At 39.6% G+C, this 22,294-nt stretch overlaps 1 long non-coding RNA gene across 1 annotated transcript in view; it reads right to left on the reverse strand.

Annotated features, from left to right (window-relative positions):
• Positions 1 to 21,463, reverse strand: part of LOC117801451 — a 35,488-nt gene extending 14,025 nt beyond the window's left edge. Inside the window, exons 1-3 of the long non-coding RNA XR_004623977.1 lie at positions 21,208 to 21,463; positions 5,706 to 5,865; positions 3,328 to 3,926 (exon numbers count right to left, since the gene is read on the reverse strand). This is a non-coding gene — a long non-coding RNA (uncharacterized LOC117801451). The remainder of the gene's footprint in view (positions 1 to 3,327; positions 3,927 to 5,705; positions 5,866 to 21,207) is intronic.
• Positions 21,464 to 22,294: the final 831 nt, after the last annotated feature.

Consider the following 22,294-nt stretch of genomic DNA (forward strand, 5'->3'; position numbering starts at 1 on the left):
TCTAGAAATAAATGTAATCTAAGATATGTGAGCGCCTTATGTGTAAAAAAGTAAAACTTTATTAAATGAAATTAAAGATGTAAGTCAATAGAAGAATGTAATATTTCACTATCAGAAAGACTTGAAATCATAAAGAAATAAACTCTTAAATAGGTCTGAGAAAAATTAATTCCAATAAAAATCCAGGCTTTTTGCAAAACATTATGAGCTAGTTCTAAAATTTACATAAAAAGACAGAGATCAAAAGTAGCCAAGACATTCCTGAAGAATAATGTAAAGGGATGTCTGTCAGATATCAATTATGTATTACCAAAGGAGAAAATATGATCTTGAAACCAAAAAGATTTCTTTAAAAAGACAGACACTAATACACAAACAATCACGCACACATACACAAAAGCACAATTCATTAAAAAAATAATGGATTGGATTAAATTAAAATTAAGAATTTCAGGCCAAAAGATACCATAAAGAAAATAAAAAGACAAGCTACAAACTGAAAGAAAATTTTTAACACATAATACTGACCAAGGATTCATATCCAGAATATATAAAACACTCCAAAATCAACTAGAAAAACACAAAAAGTGGGAAAACTGGCAAAAGACAGGAGCAGTCACTTTACGGAGGAAACACAAACATCAGAAAAGATGCTCAACCTGAACCCCATTAAACACAGATCAGAACCACACAAAAAAATACTATTTTAGGCCCATCAGATAGGCAAAAATTAAAATGTCTAAAAATGTCAAAAGTCAGCAAATATTTAAAGCAATAGAAATTTTCACACTGCTGGTGGGAGTGTAAATGTGGGCAGTTGCTTTGGGAGATATTTTGGCATTACTGAATACTTGTATATCGTATATATGCATATCCTACCCTAAGTACCTACATACAGTTCTCATCTAGCAAGTTACAGCAAGAGACCTGTACAGTAAGTCATCATAACATTTTTTGTAATAGGGGAGAAAAAGGAAATTAGTCCCTCTCGTCATACCAGTAGAAAAGCAGACAAATTGGAAAATTTTTAATCAGTAAAATGCTGTAGAAATAGTATTTGCAAGAGGAAATAAATAATTACAGGTATGCCCACCAACATAGATAAATCTCCCAAAACTACAAAACTCATCAAAACCACAAGTCAAGAAAACTACATAAGGTTTAATTTCTTATACATAAAATTTAAAACCTGTCACATTCAACAACAAAGTTTTACATATTCAAACAAAACAAAAGAATAACAAATTCAAAATTAAGCATGTCAGTTTCCTCAGAAAGGCCAGGGAAAGGTGGGTGGGACACACAGGGCCTTTGAATGTACTGAAACATTCCATATCTTAAACTGAGTAGTACTCACATATGTGTGCTTTGGTGTTACTTTTAATACCTTCCATGTATATTGTAGTACTCCTTGGTACCTGCTCAGTATTTAATAAAATTATTTATATGGGGTTAATAACACTTAGCTACCTACATGTCGGGATACCATGGCATTGTCTGATGATGGTGGAATGTTGTAATCTGCTAATTCAATTATATGTAAAAATGGTGAATATATAAAAACTCACACCTCATGTTAGATGTACAATACTAATAATGTGTCTTATCATTTCTAATGCTTGGACCATGAGCCAGGAGAGCTTTGGTCAGGAAATGGAAGAATGGATTAAAAGGGGAGAGGACCAGGCATTAGAGAAATGAAGAAATGTGAGCATAAGAGACAACTGAAGAGAAGTATGCTGAGTTCTGGAACAGTTAGAGGTTCTGAGTTCTAGAAAGAGGAGAAGAACCCACTCAGATGAAAAATCAGCCATTCAGGAAATGCCCCAACGTGGTTCCCTGGCAGCCAGGTTCGAGGCCCAGGAACCTACGGGAATGACCCTGCAGAGGGAGCAGAATTTGGGTTAGACCAGCAATACAACAGGAAAAAGCTAAAAAGTTGGGCGATGCACAGCATCAGGGAGGAGAAAAGGATAAGGAGCTAGAAAAGGCCAGGGTGGTGTACAGAGCTCTCCTACATTAAATGTCTGTGGCACCTTCAATCAACAACTGTCACATAGCCACATGAGAAAGGAAAACAGGAAAGTACTAAGGGTAGTTTCTCAGGCTATTTTCGGAGAAAGCAAAAAACAGAGGCAGCACACCAGTGACCTTGACCCACAGATGTGTTCTGGTTGATCTGCTCTCAAGGTGCTGTGTGTGTGTGTGTGTGTGTGTGTGTGTGTTTTAATTTGGATTAGTCACCAACATTTAAAACACAGATTTCTAATTTGAGTGGAAACCAGAGGTATGGCAACACAGGGTCCGGAGGAGGAAAGGCCAACAGTCAGTTGGACTGGAGTAGCACTGCCTGCTTCAGTGTGGCAGAGCCCTATGGCTCACTGACACCCAGGTGACACCACTCGCTCGGGGTTCCCTGCTGCTCCCTGTCGGTGTGTGACTTTGGTGACCTCGTCTATACCTTTGGGGAAACAATGGAGATGACTGTAAATGTGAAAATGAGTCTCACGGGGTGGGTGCTTGGAGGGTGGGAGAGCAGCCTTTCACCCTAAAAATGGGAGAGATAGGAACAGGCTCTCTTGGAATTCTTCCAGCTCATCTTACAGTTTTAATTTTATGTGCATACATTTATCATTTCCACTCCACTGAGAGCAATAAGACAAGACTATGTGATTACAGAACAGTTCCACTTTGAGATATTCGATGACCCTTTTATAAGTTTCATTTTTCTTGTGATGGTTTGTTTCGACCTTACTAACATCCAACGTGAGCAGCTGCTCTTTGGGGACGCTGTCACGGATGACCACGAGCTGGGGACCAGACACAGGGGAACATATGAGGCAACAATTCAGTGCACCTGTGATCTACTTGGGAACAAAAGGCACTTCCAGCCCAGCGTAGCAGGCAGGTACAAAGAACAAGGAGGTTCTGGGGTGAAAACAGAGGACAGAGCAGGATCTAGGACTACCTTCACCCACAAACTAAATTCTCCATGGTTCCACATTAGGCACTTACAAAAATTCCAAAAATTTGTGTCATCACTCATTATATTAAGGCAAGAAAGTATGTAGAGCATCTTAGTCTGGAGAAGGGTCAGGTGGCATTTCTGGAAGTTGAAAGAATGTTCTTACTGGAACCCAGCAATAGCATGATTGGAGGGCTATTAACAGGAAGAGAGAACCATATTAAGAATCAGAAAATTGAAACTCTATTCTAGATCCAGCTCTGACACTGCATAGCCATGTGATCTTGGGCGAGTCACTTCACCTCTCCGAACCTCAGTTTAAACATCCATAAAATGAGAATAAGAGAAATTGAGCCATGTACCTGCCAGGGTTGTTGGAGGATCCGATAAAATAAAGCGTGAGAACACATTTCAGAAGGAGGTAAAATGCTTCACTCGTGTAGAAGAATATTAGTGCATCACTTCAGATGATACTTGCTCTCATGCCAACTTCACTTAGGTTGCTTAATAGGAGAGCATACAACAGGTACAGAAAAAGCCAACGTCAATTGTCTCGGGGAAGACTGTAGTCATAAAATAGGCGTGATAGTTTTCTATGTCAACCTCACTGGCCACAGGATGTCCAGATTAAACATTATTTCTCGGTGTGTCTGCAAGGGTATTTCAGGATGAGATTAACATTTGAATAGGTGGACTCCATAAAGTAGATTGCACTCCCCCATGTGGGTGGGCATCATCCAAATCACTGAGGGCCTAAACAGAACAAGAGGCAGAAGGAGGAGGAATTCATCCCGTTTTTTCCCTGCCTCACTGCTTGCATTGGGACATCTCTTCTCCCGTGGGACTGGGATTTACACCATTGGCTCCCTGGTTCTCATGTCTTCGGACACAGACTGAACTGTACCACCAGCTTTCCTGAGTCCCCGGGTTGCAGATGGCAGATGGAAGGACTTCTCAGCCCCTGTAATGACACAAGCCAATTCTGCATAATCAATCTCTCTTCCCCCCACTCAGTCTCATATCTATCTGTATAAACACACACATCCTATTTCATATATATATCCTGTTAGTTCTGTTTCTCTGATGAACCTTGACTAATACAATGGGCAACACCCAAACCCTGAGTTATCTGTTCAAAACAGATCAAAAGAGAGCAGAACTAGACGTCATTCTTCTTAAGTGGACTTGGCTGGCAATGAGTGTTTACAGCTTCAGCAACTCAGAGCAAGGCAGGCCTCCTGCCATTCCCCGTCTCCTACCACATTAAAGCCCGGGATTACACATCCACTAAATATCATGCAAAGTGTTTCTGAAAAAAAGGATTGGTTCTATACCTCTGAATTAGATCACTTGTGCTTTGAGAATTTTACAAGTTCCAGTTTAGACGTGGAGCCAATAGTAGACACATATCTCATCTGAAACCTTCAACGAGCATTTCAGAAGTCCTCAGAACAACGGTGACTCTTTTTTTTTTAAGATTTTATTTATTTATTTGAGAGAGAGCGAGCAAAAGAGTGCATGGGGGGCGGGCAGAAGGAGAAGCAGACTCCCCGCTGAGCAGGGAGCCCCATGAAGGACTCAGTCCCAGGACCCCAGGATCATGACCTGAGTTGAAGGCAGACGCTTAACCAAATGAGCCATCTAGGCGTCCCACAACTGTGACTCTTTTAACTAAATCAGGCAATGCGGTTTCTAGCTAGACTAGACCTTAGTAAGAATCATCAACTGAAAATAAAAGAATAAAAGAAAGATGCTTCCTATTCAGATGCTGGCTTTCCAAGTATTATGTGCTTTGGCCAAGATATTTTAAGTGCTTTGATTAAAACACTGACAAACACAAAAATTTTAAATGACCCCTATTCTCAAGTCTTTGTTGCATAACTGAATTTTTAAATATTTTATTATTTAATATTTTGATATATGCAAAAGAATACATCTGAAACATACAGACGCTCTGGAGCATTATAATAAAAAGAGCACACATTAGCCCAATATCCAATTTAAGAATTAGAACTTGTTTTAGTCATAGGAGGAGAGGGAATAAAAATAATGATGCAGAACCTTGCAATTCCTGAAGGCCATCACTGCAAAGATCAGAATGCTGGGCAAATCCTCAAGAGGGTGAAAATTGTTTTCTCACACTCACTTTACTTTTCTTGATCCTTTCCAGGGGTATATGAGTTTTAAAATACAAATGGCTAGATGAAGAAATGCCTAAATCAAAGGAATGGCTCTTTATTGACAGCACTCCGACACCAGTAATGGACCAGGTGGTGAGAAACCTTTGCAGAAGAAACCCTCTTATACAGAAGCAGCTGCCACCTTCATCTATTCAGAAAACCAATAAATAAGAAGTTTGTGGGCAAAAACTCTACTGGTAACACAACTCTTAAATTCAGGTATCTTCAAGTTTAAACATGATGAACTGAGAGCCCAGCTAAACACAGACAACTCAGTCAAGTACTGTACATTCCCCTTATCAGCAGGCAATACGTTCCAAAATGCCCAGTGCATGCCTGAAACCCTGGATAGGACTGAGCCCTACATATCCTATGTTGTTTCCTATATGCACATACCTGTGATAAAGTTTAATTTATAAATTAGGCACAGGAAGAGATTAATTACGATAACTAATAATAAAATAGAACAATACAATAATATATTGTAATAAAAGTTATGTGAATGAGAGAGAAGAAGGACTGTCTCACCCTCTCAAAATACCGTATCACACTGTACTCACCTTTCTCCTTATGATGGTATGAGATGATACAATGTCTCCGTGATGAGACGAAGTGAGGTGAACGAAATGGGCATTGTGTTGGGGCATTTGGCTACAATTATCGACCTTCTGATCATACATCAGAGAGGATCATCTGCTTCCAGATAACGGTTGGGGGTAACTGAAACAGCAGAGAGCAAAATCGCAGATAAGGGTCTACTGTATTATAAAATCTTGATTTGCAAACTACTCTCCAAAAGACAGAAGTTAACACAGGGCTACAAGCTGCAGTAAGTTACAGAGAGAGAATACTCACGCCCAACCCTGACTCTGCTTCTACACATTGTCAGTCTGCTGCTCAGCTGTGGATAGCAACACACTTAGGTCTTTTCTTACAGTGAACACTTCTAGGTCATATGCATTGCTCTGAGTGGCTCTCCTACCCTTAACTGTTTCACCCGTTCTACCTCCAGATAAAGGAGACACCAGTGAACTCCATTATAGCCTGTCAGTACGCAGATCTGAGTGCAGTAGCAGATCCAATAGACTGCAGGCAAAACTCGACCTGCATGACCTTGGGAAATGTATCACGCTTGTGCACTTTTCAATTGCCTCCTCAGAAACATGAGAGAACAGGACTAGATAAATTCTTAAGCCCATTCCAATCCCCAAATTCTGAAACTGCCTTTGATTCTAACATTTAATCTTTTTGTTAAAAGAAATGATTTTGTGCTCGCCTGAAATCTTAGAGGAAAAGTTTCCCACCGTGTCTGCCTTGCAATCTATTCTAATTTAATCCTTCTCTTTCCTAAATTCCAAGGGGTCTGTGGATTCTCGTTGGGATTAGAAATAAATGCTCCTGCAACATGAACCAATAACTTAAAAAAAAAAAAAAGAGGCTATGGCAAGGAATCTAGCATCCTTATGATTAACTTTTCCCCAAAAGAAAAACAAAGTCTATCTTTTTTTGTTCCACTGGATAAACATACAATCAAGCAGTCCCTCTTCTGAGGCTTATCAGTGTGGTTAAGACCACGTTTTACTAAGCCTTGTATTAAAAAATAACTAATTAACTCTACTCTCAAGACCCTTCAATTTTAAGAAATTTTATTCCGTTAAGAGAAAATGTTTCTCTTGAGTCTATTCTTCGAAGTGTCAAATCTTTTTCACAATGAATACCTTTAAACATATTTTCAATAACAGAAAACAGACTTTAAGTGAAATTTACCAAATAGTTTCTTATTAGGTTTGGAACAATGTATGTTATTCCAATGAAAGTCACATGCCCTCTTCCTTGCTACCACATTTCCTTCTGCATCTCAACTAAAGTTGATACATATTATGGAGAAGGGGTGTTCCCAGAGAGCTTCTGCTGCAGATGTGAGAGAAGAGAGATCCAGCTAACTGCAAACGTTTCTTCCTCAAACTTTTGATATTTTAATATGTGGATACTTTCTCCCCCAACCATGCAAATTTCAGTTCGGTTCACATAAACGATGAGTCACTCAATAATAATTAGATAGAGAGAATGAATCCAAAATAAAGGTGGGTTCCTTCTCAACCATGCCCAGCATGGTGTCACATTCAGAAAAAATAAAAATAAAAACATTAAATTTGATACCTATAAAACAGAAAGGCAATCTAAATCATTAATCCAGTCCTTTGAAAGATGCCAGAGGGATCAGTACGCATTCTGCTCAATACCACTTCCAACCATCTGTGTGTTTAAGTAGCCCTCAGTATGAATGGTTGCACCAACCATTCTCCCAGGCTTACACTTGGGCCCACCCACAAATAGTTCCTCAACCTCAGCCCAACCTGGGTCCTCTCTCCCCATTATTCAGGATTTTTCTGAGCTAAGCCTTTCTTCCAATATTAACTCTTTACCCTTTCCAATGTAAATCTGATGCAAATTTAGCCTTTCTTAGTTCCTTTTGATTCCCATTTCTATCCATTTATGCTTTCAACCAAAGCCCATGCCCATTGCTGCCACTGAGACAGGCAACAGTGGCCGGGACAGAAACCATAGCTGGAGCAGTTTCATGCTCTTTGGATTCCAGCCACAGTCTAAACCCTTGCAATCAATAGGGCAAAAGGCAGTCCCCTGACTTCTGCTCTTTCAGGACTTCCGAATCTCTAAATCCATCTATTAAATCCTCTCTAACTGAAATCCCTAGCACGGTTGCTGTGTTCTACCCTGATTCGACCAATATTAGGATTTATAAAGAACACAAAGCAAAAGGCAAGGAAAGGAAAGTAGAAAATTTTCTGCAGGCATTTTGGGCACAAAGAAAACTGCAAAGTAAAGTTGGCATTAGCCATCAGGAACACACAAATCAAAACCACAGTGAGGCACCATTTCATACTCACTAAGCGGACTAGTGATCTAAGTCTCTGAATTTGACTCCAAAACTAGAAATCGTCAACAAAAATAGTGAGTAATTTGACTACATAAAACTTTTAAAAGATCTACGTAGCCAAAATAAAAAAACATAGAACAAGATTCAAAGCAAACCATAAACTGGGGGAAATATTTGCAATATATCTGGCAAAAAGTTAATCTCCTTAGGCTTTAAAAAAAATGCCCTCAATTTAAAAACTAAAAGACTTATGCTCTAAAAGATATATGAACAGAGGATATGAATAGGAAATTGACAGAAGAGAAAATCCCAGAACACATGGGAAAAAATAAATGCAAATTAAAGAAACCACAACATACTACTTTCACCCATTAAACTGTTAATCTCTTTTTCTAAGAGCTAATAATATCCACATTTGGGGAGGGAGGAGAGGAAGGGACATGTTCACATCTTTAGAGAGGGGAATTTCACTCTATATATCAAAAATTTTCAAATGTTTATGCATTTTGTCCCAGTAAGTTCATTCCTAAAAATGAATTCTAAGGAAACATTGTTTATAAAAGTTTTTTAAAAAATTATATACCAGCCAAAAATCCATCAATGTATGCATTAGGAAAAATATACTTTTAAATAACATCTATTAACATAAAAGGTAGGTGCTATATTAATAAGCGAAAAAAGGTATATTATAAAACTATACTCAGAATATAATTCTGTTTCTTTTCTTTTTTTTTTTTAAAGAGAGAGTTTGTAAGAGCAGGGTCCCATGAGGAGGGAAGGGAAGAGGGAGAGGGAGAGGGAGAGAGAGAATCCTAAGCAGGCTTCATGCCTAGCATGGGGCTCCATCTCAAGACCCTGAGATCATGACCTGAGGCAAAATCAAGAGTTGGTCACTTAGCCACCCAAGCCACCCAGCACCCCCAGAATAGAATTCTTGTAATCAGAGAACACTCATGACAATAACAATAGTAATAGCTGACATTTATAAACATTCATTATGTGTTTGGCATTGTTATAAACCCATTGCCTATTTTAATTACCTCGCTTAATTTTTACAACAATTCCATGAAGCAGTTACTATTACTGTCTGTATTTTATAAGTGGGGAAAATGAGGCACCAAGGACACAAGTAGCTTGCCCAAGGCAAAACAGTATTTGGACCCAAGCAACCGGACTCCAGCTCAGACACTCTTAACCACAATGTTAATTTCTGAGTTATACGATTATTAGAGTAGAGTAGAATAGATTAACTGTCAGTTTTTAGTAAGAAATTCCCCCCAAATATTAATAATGTTTTCTTCTGAGAAATACTATCATGGGTGATATTTATTTTCTTATGTTTATTACCTGAATTTTCTAAATTTTCAACAAGAAATGTAAACTTTCATTAGAGGAGCCAGAGTTCTTACAATCCAATCTTTCTAGTCCTTTCCTATCAATAGGTAAGAAGATAATTGTTCTAAAAACCACAACTTTGCCCCAAAAGAAAGACCACTCAAAGAAAGCCAAAGTATTATTTTAAATACTTGCTACCTAATCTTAAAAGCAAGGAAGTCCACCCTTCTGGATTTCAACGTTCTCTTTCACATGAAGAAGTAAAGGTGAACACAAGTGGGGAGGGTGCAGGAGAAGTGAGCCAGGGACATGGTTTTAATCTGTCATGAGCTAGTAAAAACTTCATCTCCTTACAGAAGTTGTGTTATTTACTCATTCATTCTAATACTTAAATTCAGAAGTTTAGAAATTACATTAAAATCAAAATGGATCAAAGGGCCAGATGTTGCAGGCAGGATGACTAATCAAACAGAGCCTGGGTAATGTGCTCCACATCTTGCTCGATGGTAAGTAATTACTCCAACATTAGCTTTACAGTGTTTAAACAACCATTTCATTATATTTTCTCTACACTGATTGAATTTTCTCGGCATTTCTAATGCATCATTACATCTGCATTGCATTTAGATAATGCATAGCATTGTTACCCATTAAAAAGTCCCTATTTTTTTCATCACCTTAATAAATCTAATTTGGCTTTAGTCACATAAAGTTTGATAAAAAGTTATTAGTCCTCTTATGAATAGCATACCTTGGATGGAAACATCCCATCTATCATTTGGCCAAAACAGTTGTTCACAAAGTTATAAGTGGACCCCCAAGCATAGCCACCTAAAAGCATATGTGGTAAAAGAAAAATTGTAGCACAAACATCATTGGAAAACTACTGTCCATGCTTTCTATGACTGCTGAGAGGTGGATATGATAATCGCGGGACCATCTAAGCCACTCTGCCTCTTGTTCCTAAATATATAGCCCAAGGAATTAAACACAGAACAACAACATCGAGAATAATAAACTCACATTTTTACCCTCCTACTTCAATATTCACATTCACCCTCAACACATGGTTAGAGACTCAGGACATGTTAGCCCTTGCCCAAGTAAATGGGCTGTAAAGTAATCTCGGGAAGATATTAGCTGAGATGAAAACCTCAGCTAGGGTATCAGATATGCCAGGCAATCACTTATCGAAACTCAAACTGTGCTAAGTTCTCAGGGGAACTTCTTTTAAGCATTGCAAATAAATGGATCGCGTTGGTGAACTATTATGCGGTGACATTGATTCTGCCTTTTGAACTTAGGGTTTTGATAACAGAAACTCAAAAATCACTAAACAAGTGCTCTTGGAAATCAGAAAAGGAAAGAAAGCAGGAGGTCTTAAAGAGAAAAAGAACATCAACTGAAATCAAGTTACCATATTCTGCATTTGCATTGGAGATGCTGATACTGGGAATGGAGTGGGGAGAGCAACTGCTCACTTAAGTCTCGGGGCAGAATGAAGCATTGCAAAAACCAATTCCAAGTGTTTGGATTCTCCCTCATGAGTCAACGATTCACTGTTCAAATCTATGCTGCTATTCACTCACTGAAACATGAACCACCAGTATTCACTTCCATGGTTGGGGGGGAACACCTGTGAATTGCAGAATTTACTAAAACCAAGTTCAAAGTAATGTATTCAGAGCCCTGGACCTTCCCCTCCCACACATCCCTCTCTTCTGTTCCCCCTTCTCCACTACTTCCCCTAGTTCTTGAGGACCCCCCAGGGGACCTCTGTCTACAACTCACCTGAGAGTCCTGCTTGGTCTACTCCACTTTATCCCATCACTTGCTGAACAAGGTATGAATCCTAACATAATGACAGTAATTCCACTCAATTCTGTGAAACTTAATGTCCACTAGGCTAATGACCAGTGATGGCAAGGGAGTCAAGGACAGGTTGCATATTCTTAAATGATAAAACCTCTTATATAGAGATGATCTTGGCTCTAAACCTAGCAACCTCAGTAAGTAATAATGGAATCTTTAAGGTATGAGAAGTCTCAGAATTATGAGAGTGATATGATCAAGTATTTTATGGCTCTTTCCTATATTATTTCATCATAACTTTGCTGTATTATTTCCCATCTCAACAAATAATCCCTTGACCCACATCTCTCCACAGCTTGGCCCATTTTTCTCCTCCTTTCATAGAAAAGCTTTCTACAGATATCATCTATCTGTTCTGATCAAGTTTTTGTCCTCCACTTCATTAGAAAAGACTTCTATCAAGGTAACCATAAACCTCCATCCTAACAAAGCCCTGTTTCTGCCCTCATATTAGTCAATCTCTGAGAAGCATCTGCCACAAGTGAATGCCCCTAGGTGTGAGGACATTTCAGTATTCAGTTGTGGGCCCCCCTCTTCTCTGTCCACTCTCCCCCTAGGTGATCCTATCTCAGCATGTCTCCTGCTGTACCTTTTGATTAAATGTATAGGAGCAATGAGTCAGTACTGGGAGGACTCTACGGAAATACTGTGATGTATTAACTTATAAACTTCCTGTAAATACTTCCTTCTCTTCAGTAAAGTTATACCAGGATATTATCTGAGTCTCATAATACATTGAACATCACGTGGTCCACAAAATCTCCTAGGAGATCTAGCCAAGACATCTCTAGTCTTCCCCACACTTTTATCTTATTTCAGAATCCTAATGGTTGGGCCATGATGACTCAAAAAGGCAGACAGTATTATCAGTCTCTAGATTTAGTCCTCACATCTTTCAACTAGGGACCTCCTTTATACGAGGTTCTAATAAGGGTTAAGCAAAGAAAGCTCAAATCAAAAATTTTGCACATATAGGCACTCAAATAAATGCTCATTCCTTTGACTCTTACAAATGTGAATTTTGAAGAGAAAAATATCTCTAGCCAACGTGATCACGAAAAGCTTAAAGAAACAGCTAGCATTAAGATGGATTTTGAAAACTGGATAGAATTTCAAAAAGAATTCATGAACAAATGCATGAAAGAGAATAACAAAGGAAACATGGAGAGAGATAAGTGTATGAGATTGGCTGGGGCACAGAGCTAGAGGTCAGTCTAATTCAGGAAGGATATATAAAATGCCAGAGTTTCTCTCATCCATCCTCATAGAACCTTAGAGTCCCAAAGCTGCAGTCCAGACCTATAATATCTGCTGACAGGGCTCCATGACATCAACTTACCTCTCTGATCTCAGCCTGTAGCCATGACTATGATTCTTGCCAACTCTTCAGCTTAGCCATCCTGACCTCCTCTTCTCGCCTGCTTTTGTGGTCTTTCCAGATCATTTGTCCTATTTAGTGCTCTACCATGCTCTAATCCCAGCCCTTGCTCAGGTCTGCCCTAACCTATCAGCAACCAAGTCATTCCCTTGCCTCTTCAGAAAGTGAATCCTAAAGAGAAAAATATCTCTGGTCCAACAGCACAGAGCCCACCAGTAGGGAAGCAAGCACAATGACCCCTGTTTGAGGGAGAAATTGTCTGATCTCCAATAAAAGGACAGGAATAATGGCACGCACGTGTGTAGTAGAAAAAGACTAAGAATTTAAAATTAATCTAATGGATTGGATATAGCTCCAAAAATGAGAGTGAGCCCCTGGAGTAGAAAAAGGGCAATAGAAATAGGGAAATAAAAGAAACCAGGGAATGAAAATGAGCTTAGCTCTGTAACACTTTTCTCATTTCCTAATACGCAGCAAATATTCAATAAATATTTGTTGATTGATTAAATAAAAGAGGTTTGAGCTCTGACTAGATGAAGTTTTGTTTATTTGCATTACAATACATCATAATCTCCAGACCTAACTGTTTACATTTTTAATTTGAACTCCAAAATGCAGCTGTCATTTTAGTACACCAAATCAGACTAACAACAACTATTTGCTACCTGGCTTTGTTCTCACATCAACTCTTTTGGAAATGTGCAAGAACATCCCATTCGTTGTAGTGACAATGTTAATGAATGTAACTGATCTCACCTGGAATACAGAGACACTCCTGTAAAGCCAGAAATATAAAACCACTAAGCCTAGAAAAACATCCATTTTTCAGTATTGAAGGAAGGGATTTCTGAACTGCAGGGCTTCACATCTCAGAATAAAAGCATTTATTCTCTCCAGGCTCAATAGCTAAACTTAACCTGGAATCCAGACACATTCCCAACAAGGAATCCTTAGGTTTCACCAATTGTGGTAAAAGGTAGGTTTTACGGTGGTTGTACTTAGATTTTTGTTTGTACCACTTTTTAAATTGTAGCTCGAGTAGTGAGCTTTATTTGAAGTGATAAGAAACTCAAAATAATCTTATAAAGGATTAAATTTTTAAAAGCCACATGGATCCTACTGGAAAAGGAAGGAAGGAAGGAAGGAAGGAAGGAAGGAAGGAAGGAAGGAAGGAAGGAAGGAGAAAGAAAGAAAGAAAGAAAGAAAGAAAGAAAGAAAGAAAGAAAAAAGAAAAGAAAAGAAAAGGAAAGGAAGAAGGAAAGAAAAGAAGGGTTTAATTAAACAAGAACGCCATTACACTGATGTGGATGTAATGCTGTGGTAGCCTACATAAGCTAACCAAAATCTAAGCTTGTAAATAAATGTCTCAAGGTTATCCAGTCAAAATGTTAAGGACAACCAATCAGAAACAGCCAACTAGACATTAAGCTATAGCCACCAGTCAAATTCCTTTCTTTCTTTCCCACTCTACGTAAATCTTTCCTCTGGCTTCTGTCAGGAGAGCACTCCCTACCACTTCTGGTTTGGCCTTAATCTAAAACTACTTTATTGCTAAAAAATGCTAACCATCGTAAGAGCTTTCAGTGAGTTGTAAATTTTTTTGCTAGTGGATGGTCTTTCCTCCATGCCGCTGACTGATCGAGCTGTGGCAATTTGTTAAAATAAGACAACAGTGACGTTTGCTGCACTGAATGAGACTTCTTTCAGGAATAATTTCTCATAGCAGGTGATGCTGTTTGATAGCATTTTACCCACACTAGAACTTCTTCCAAAATTGGAGTCAATCCTCTTAAACCCTGCTACAGCTGTATCAACTAAGGGTATGTCATGTTCTAAATCCTTTGCTGTCTTTTCAACAATCTTCATGGCATCTTCACCAGGAGTAGATTCCATCTCAAGAAATGACTTTCTTTGCTCATCCATAAGAAGCAACCCCTTATACATTACAGTTTTATTGTGAGATGGCAGCAATCAGTCCCAACCTCAGGATCCACTTCCAATTCTAGTTCTCCTACTGTTTCCACCACATCTGCAGTGACTTCCTCCACGGAACTCTAGAACCCCTCAAAGTCATCCACGAGCAGTGGAATCAACTTCATCCAAACTCCTGTGAATGCTGATATCTCAACCTCTTCTCATGAATCACAGATGTGCTTAATGTTATTTAGAATGGTGAATCCTTTCCAGAAGGTTTTCATTTTACCTCGTCCATATCCACCAAAGGAATCACTACTGATGGCAGTTATGGCCTTATGAAATATATTTCAGTAAGACTTCAAAGTCAAAATGACTCCTTGATCTCTGGGCTGCAGAATGGATGATGTGTTAGCAGGTCCAAAAACAGCATTAGTCTCACCTTACATCTTTATCAGAGCTGTTGGGTGACCAGGTGCATTGTCAATAAGCAATAATATTTTGAAAGAAAAAAATTTTTTTTCTGAGCAGTAGGTCTCAAGAGTGGGCTTAAAATATTCAGTAAGCCATGTTGTAAATAGACGTGCTGTTATACAGACTTTGCTGTTCCATTTACAGAGCACAGGCAGAGTACATTTCGAGCCATTTTTAAGAACCCTAGGATTTTCAGAAATGGTAAATGAGCACAGGCTTCAACTTAAGTCGCCAGCTGCATTAGCCCCTAACAGAAAGTCAGCCTGTCCTCTCAAGCTTTGAAGCCAGGCATTGACTTCTCCTCTCTAGCTATGAAAGTCCTATATGACATCTTCTTCCAATAAGGATAAGGTATTTTCTTCCAGTAAAGCTCCTACATCACCATTTGCTGCTCCACCTTCTTTCATGTGATGGTGGCTTCTTTCCTTAAACCTCATGAACCAAACTCTGCAGCTTCAAACTTCTCTTCAGCAGCTCCCCCACCTCTCAGCTTTCACAGAATTGAAGAGAGTTAGGGCCTTGCTCCAGACTAGGCTTTGGCTTAAGGGAATGTTGGGGCTGGTTTGATTGTCTATCCAGACTACTAAGTCTTTCTCCATATCAGCAATAAGGTTGTTTGAACTTTATCATTTGTGTGTTCACTGGCATAGAGCACTTTTAATTTCCTTTGAGAACTTTCCCTTTGCATTTACAACCTGGCTAACTATTAGGTACAAAATGCCTAGCTTTTGGGGTGCCTGGATGGCTCAGTTGTTAAGCGTCTGCCTTCGGCTCAGGTCATGATCCCAGGGTCCTGGGATCGAGACCCACATCAGGCTCCTCCACTGGGAGCCTGATTCTCCCTCTCCCACTCCCCCTGCTTGTGTACCCTCTCTCGCTGTGTCTCTCTCTGTAAAATAAATAAAATATTTTTAAAAAAGAGACCTAGCTTTCAGCCTGTCTCAATTTCATCATGCCTTCCTCACTAAACTGAATTATTTATAGATTTTAACTTAAAGTGAGAAATGTGAAAATCTTCCTTTCAGTTGAACACTTAGAGGCTATTACAGGGTTATCAATTGGCCTAATTTCAATATTTTCGTGTCTGAGCGAATAGGGAAACCTGAAGAGAGGGAGAGACATAGGTGAACATCTTGATGATGGAGCAGTCAGAACACACACAACATTTTTCAGCTAAGTTCATGGTCTTATATGAGCGAGGTTCCTGGTGTCCCCAAATAATTACAGTAGTGACCTCCAAAATCACTGATCACAGATCACCACAAGAAATATAATAATGAGAAAGATTGAAATAATGTGAGAATGAGCAAAATGCCCACAGAGACACGAAATGAGCAAACACTGTTGGGAAAATGGTGCCAAAGTCTTGCTTGATGCACCTTCAATTTGTAAAAAAAAAAAAAAAAAAAAAAAAAAAAAAAAAAAGCGTTATTTGTGAAGCACAATACAATGAATCGAAATAAAACCAAGTACGCCTATATTTTGAAGTGTTTCCAGTCTGTGTTTTTTTCCCTGATGATTTTACTCCCTTTCCTATTTGTCATATATTTCTAAAAATTGTAACAACCTCCTCCAGAACAGAGGACCCTGCATCTCAGGATGTGGTCTGATTAGGCTACCTAGTTTTGCCTACCAACTCTCCTGGACAGGGAGCTTCAGAAGGGAAGTTAGCACATGCCTCACACAAGGTAGGCACTCCAGGAATGAGACAGCTTCATGGAGGAATAGATGAAAATGGCTATGTTCTGAAGCAAATGAACTTCAAACGACACATCATACATACTCTGGGTTTCCAAACTTCAGTTACCTGCATTCTACCCTAGTATTTTCATATTGCTCACTGGCTGTACTAAATAAGATTTCTTTGAAAGTAAGTGTCATATGACTACCGAAAATGGAAAGCCAGTATCCGCTGATGGAAGTAGACAAAAACTATGAAAGCAAATACAATAAATGTTCGATTTCTTTACTTGGTGGATGGTTGCATGAGAATTTGCATTGAAATTGTTTTTTGTCACTGTTTTATTGAGATGTAATTCACATACCATACAATTCACTCTTTTACAATATGCAAACCAATGGATTTTAGTAAATGCAAAGAATTTTCTATCCTTATGCACACAAAAGTCTTCTCAGTCCAAGACTGGGATTGCTTTGCTGTTCAAGTCCAACAAATCTTGTTGCCTGGCTCTCTCCTTGAAGAAGATGAAATTTAGATTGCAGTGAATATCTGTAAATCAGATATTCCATACTGTGGCTGTAAATCTTAATCAATTAAATCAGGTTTCAGTGGGTACTTGCAGTACTGGGTAGAATAAAGGAAAGAGCCCTGCATTTCCTTCCCTGACAGTTTTGAAGTTCACAATATATGCATTTCCCTTTCCTCATGCAGAGTCATAGCTGAGTGACAATTCTACATCATAGAAGCTTCCGAACATCAGTCCCCAGTGGGACCCTGATTAGAGTATTTCTTTCCCTTCGGTGGGTAAAATCCAGTCTTCCTTAGTTCAAGTATATGCATCAAACACTAAGCTGTTAGAGTCCACCTGTCAAGGATCACAAGTTCTCTGATTAAAAAATAAAGCCCATTCATGGAACTAGGGCTTGCCTGCCAGCAGGCTCTTTGCCACAGCTATTATGAAAACTGGCAAAGAAGTGGGCAGAAAAATCATTCTTCACCTTAACAGATGAGTCTCCCCTCACAAAATTGATGAATTTTGAACACCTTCTTAGTCAGACTCATAAAGGCAAAGGTACAGGGAATTTTATGGAAAATGCTGACCTCCTAAGAATTAGTTTTTAAATTGAATTTTCTACTCTTCAGATATTTGATAAACCCCTTGCCTCTCCCATTAAAGGCTATGCCAGAAAGTAACATATATGATTATTCACATTGATCATCCACCTGGGCCACGGTTGACTCCTGCCAAGTTTATATCTGAAGTTCAACTCCAAATAAAAATGTTCAGTTGTTAGGAAATAACTTACAAATGAACACCCTCTATTTTTAAAAATGCATCCCAAGTTTAATTTTTCTTTGAAATTCCAAATGGACTATACCTTAATAAAAACCAGACAATTGAACACACAAATGCTGGGGGAAAGGGCAGAGGATTTTAGTAGCCACTCAAGAGGACTGGGCATGGAGCTAGGTTCTCCTGCTACAAGTCCTGTCTCTGTCATCAGGTGTAATGCAAGTTCCTGACATTAAGGTTGTGAGTGCCAAGGCATCCATTTCAAAGACACCCATCTCGAGTAAACATGCCGTCAGCTATAGCACCCAGCTACTCGCAAACCAACTAGACATCCCAAGCATGAAGTTCCCCTTTTAGAAAGCCCTGGGAAACCGAGATAACTGACCACTTGAGTGACCCCACTTCTTCCTTCTTGCTCCAAATTCCTGCTCTTCTGTTTTCAATTTGCTAATAGTGAACCCTCAAAACCCTAACCCTTGACCCTAAGAAAAGTGGGGCCCCGAGTCCAAGCTCCCTCTCTCTCCCTACCCTTGACTTCAGCCTCTCTGTGTGGTCCTCAGGCACGCCACGGGCCCTATGGGAACTGTAATGAACCTTGCTTTTTCTAAGTTCCCTGATGGCGTTGCTGAGGCACATCCTGTAATCATAAGAACCACAAGCATCAGTCCAATGTCAGCTCTGATCCAGGAAATGTCTGTGAGGCTTGCCACAAGGAACACAGGCTCAGGAAAGTGCCTCAGGTATTTCTAGCTGAAAAGCATGTCTATCAACAGGTTGAGACAGACACAAGTCACTCTCTAACTTCTTTGAATTAGAACTTATATAATCCTCTGAGGGATGCCTGGGTGGCTCAGTCGGTTAAGCATCTGCCTTCGGCTCAGGTCATGATCCCAGCGTCCTGGGATGGAGTCTCGCAATCGGGCTCCTTGATCAGCAGGGAGTCTCCATCTCCCTCTGCCTACGGCTCCCCCTGCTTGTGCATTCTCTCTCTCTGACAAATAAATAAATACAGTCTTAAAAAAAAAAAAAGAACTTATATAATCCCCTGAAATGAGAAAAAGATGATCGCTAATAAGCAGTTTAGCCTAGGATCGGCAATGGAATTGACATCACAGCTGATTTCTATTAAACGAATTAATGAGTTTTGATAATACATTCTATATCCAAGGTATGTTTATATTTGTTTATAAGTTACTACATAGAGATTTACAATTGTGGAGTCACATTTGACATTTGAGCAACATAAGTGAACTTGAGGTGTGATGGATAATTCAAATATATTTCTGAAATGCAAAAACAATATAAACATGAATTTAATGTGATAAATACATGCAACCATACCTAAGAGATACACCTTGTCTAATAAAATGTGTTTCAGGAGCCAATACTATTTCTATACTTTAAAGTATAATGGGAAACTATAGACATAACTTCAAAAGAAAACATTGTGAGATTTTCACAATCAGCTCATGTCCATTTTAAGAAGCAATGTGACTGTCAGTCACTCATGGGCATATCTGGGTTCTTGAATGTCTCCTTTATCCTACTTACCATCTACATAACCTGGACCTCAAATTTAGCACAATTTGCAGTTCAGTTTTAACTTTCTGTTTCCAATATTCTTACACCTCGGCATTGCTCTTTTCTGAAATGAATTTATAATCTATGCAGACAAATCAAACATCAGACAAAATTCTCCACACTTCAGGCCTATTTTAATTCCCCTTTCTAAAAACTAGTTTAAATGTGCCATGCAACAATAATGCCAACTAATGTCACAATCTGGAACTTTGCAGCTGTATTGGTTGAATATATGTTTACATTCTTTAAAATGCTGTCTTTCCACATGTATGTTTGCTGATGGCTTAGAAACCAAACGATTAACAAACCAAATCTTTAAAGACACTGGAGAAAAGAGCCTATCATCTGGTACCTTTTCAGAATATGAGCCCCACAAGTAACTTAAAAAACTCCAAACTCTGATGGGGACTCTAGCTTAGATTTCATTTTCAAGGGAATGCCATGTGGGGTGATATTATTATCAGTTCCCTACTTGGATAGCTTTTCCAAGTATGGGAGCTTTTCATTTTCCAGCCAACACAGTCTTATTTTTTCCTCTCACAAAAACAAGAGCTATAAATCTCACCCTGAATTTCTATTCCTTAATCCCGTCCTGGCCTCCAGCCTTTTGCCTCTTATGAGATTTAACACAACTCATCCTTCTGACATGTCCAGTCCTTGCTAAATACATAGAGGAGGGTACTTGAGCCACTGTGGTTCAACATTCACAGCAATCTTTGGGGCAGGAAGCCAGTCAGGGTTCCTTGGGAATCCTGGTTTCTGGAAGCAGCAGCCCTCTGTCTCCACCATGTCAATGTGGGGAGGATCCCTTCAGCAATTTCAAGGTATTTATACAAGAAGATCTTTTCAAAACAAAAGTATTGGCCCAAGATCAAAGCAAAGTCATAACTAAAGACCCATAGTCTTGAAGTGACACAACAAGTCATGCTTAAGAAATCAAAAAGACTTCCATGAGAGAGAGGTAATCACGAGAGAACATGGGATATTAGAAAGTGTTGGAGGGGGCACACAGCTAAAGGAAGTGAAAACAAAATGCACAGAGAGAACCAGAAAGGAGCACTTAGAACCTCTAGGTTATTCTATGTGGGCCAGCAACACAATTCTGGACCCATATTCAACTTCCTTGGCTGGCCAGGCTAGGTTTTCACACACTGAGCTGGCAATCTTCAAGGACAATTGTCCAGCTTTCTGTTCAGAGGAAATGCACCTCTATCTCTCTCCACCCCAGCTTCTCTCTGACAGTTTGAAAATTCTAGGCAGGCAGCTTTTGTCTACTGAAGAATGAAGATAGTATAAAGTGCCTGCCATATTGGAAAGCAGTTTGAAATGTGAGGTTGTCCAACTGGCAAAGGCATTTTGCAAAAAAGCATTTTTCAAGACTGGCACTGGAATTGGGTTGTGAATTTCTACTTCCAGTTTCAGCAGTTCCCCCCAAAAGAAAGTGCTTCTATACCACCGCCCTGTATGACCATGACCTTCACAAGCACAGCTGGTTCCCACCAGATACTGGGGCCGATGTCTAAGAATTTCAATTAGCCAAAACAAACTGTGATATTACAAAAACCTTACAAATTGAAACAACAGTGCTTCTTACCAGTTAATTATATATACATTAGCCATTTGAATAGATATACCTTGCTCTTCACCAGGTCCTTCCATCTCTTGTATTGTTAAGTCAGCCCTGATGGGCACCAGACGCTTAGAAGGCATGCAACTCCCCAACCGCCATCTGTTCTTTCCACAGTTACTGCCATTGCTCAGGGTGGCAGCCACCCAGGACGGTAGGATGGCATAACTAGAGGGCAAATTAGGCTCTGAGGAATAGAGCCAGGTAGTTTTCAACTCTTCATGAGGCTGATTGTAATTGTAGGCAGGGCAGTAATAGGAAGAAGTGGGGAGGTAATGAGAAACAAGCTGGAGAGAAAGAGCCAAAAGCCTGACTTGTGGCCACAAAAACCACAGCCCTCTGTCAAGCTGGAGGTCAAGGAGGCTTCTGCAGCAGAGAAGCCCTCCAAGAGGCCAATGCCAGAACAAAGAGCAAGTTCCACATTCAAAGACTGCAATTTAGGGCAAATGGGAAATACATGTGTCCTTGGGAAGACCTGCTGACAAACCAGAGCTGGACGGGTCTGGAGTCTGTACAGAGGAAATGTTTTCCAACTGAGCCAGGGAGGAATGTCCAGGGGAGACTCAGGCCTTGAACAGAAGAGGCCCAAGGTATGAAATAGTAAGAAAGGGGTGCCAACCAAGAGTGCCAAGAGGGGAGGGCACACACGCAACAGAATGGCAACAGGGAGCAGGACCAAGGGCCGCAGGGCACCAGACAGAGGTATTAGGTAGATGAGGAATCGAGCTTGTAGCTGTGGGACCACAGGTTCATGTCAAAAACTCAAATGAAGATTCTAGTTCTACCCCCACATACTCCAGACCTTCCCTCTCTCCTCCTTGTTTCTCCTCCAGTCTGTTTTCCCAACCTCCATATTGGCATAGAAGTTGCCTCCCCATTCTCCTACCCCTCATTCCTTTCTCTCCTCTCCTTTCCTCTCCTTTAATGCTTTCTCTTCTTCTCTCTCCACTTTCACTCTTCGTTGCTGTAATTTCACAGATGACGAATTGTGACACATTGTTCTAATAGGGAGAGTAGGAGAGAAATAGAGGTAACAAATTAAGGATACTGAAGTGAGCACAATTCGCTCTACTCTTCTAGGATTTCAAAAGCCA

Source organism: Ailuropoda melanoleuca, chromosome 3 (genome assembly GCF_002007445.2).
Source record: "Ailuropoda melanoleuca isolate Jingjing chromosome 3, ASM200744v2, whole genome shotgun sequence".
NCBI classification, from domain to species: Eukaryota; Metazoa; Chordata; class Mammalia; order Carnivora; family Ursidae; genus Ailuropoda; species Ailuropoda melanoleuca.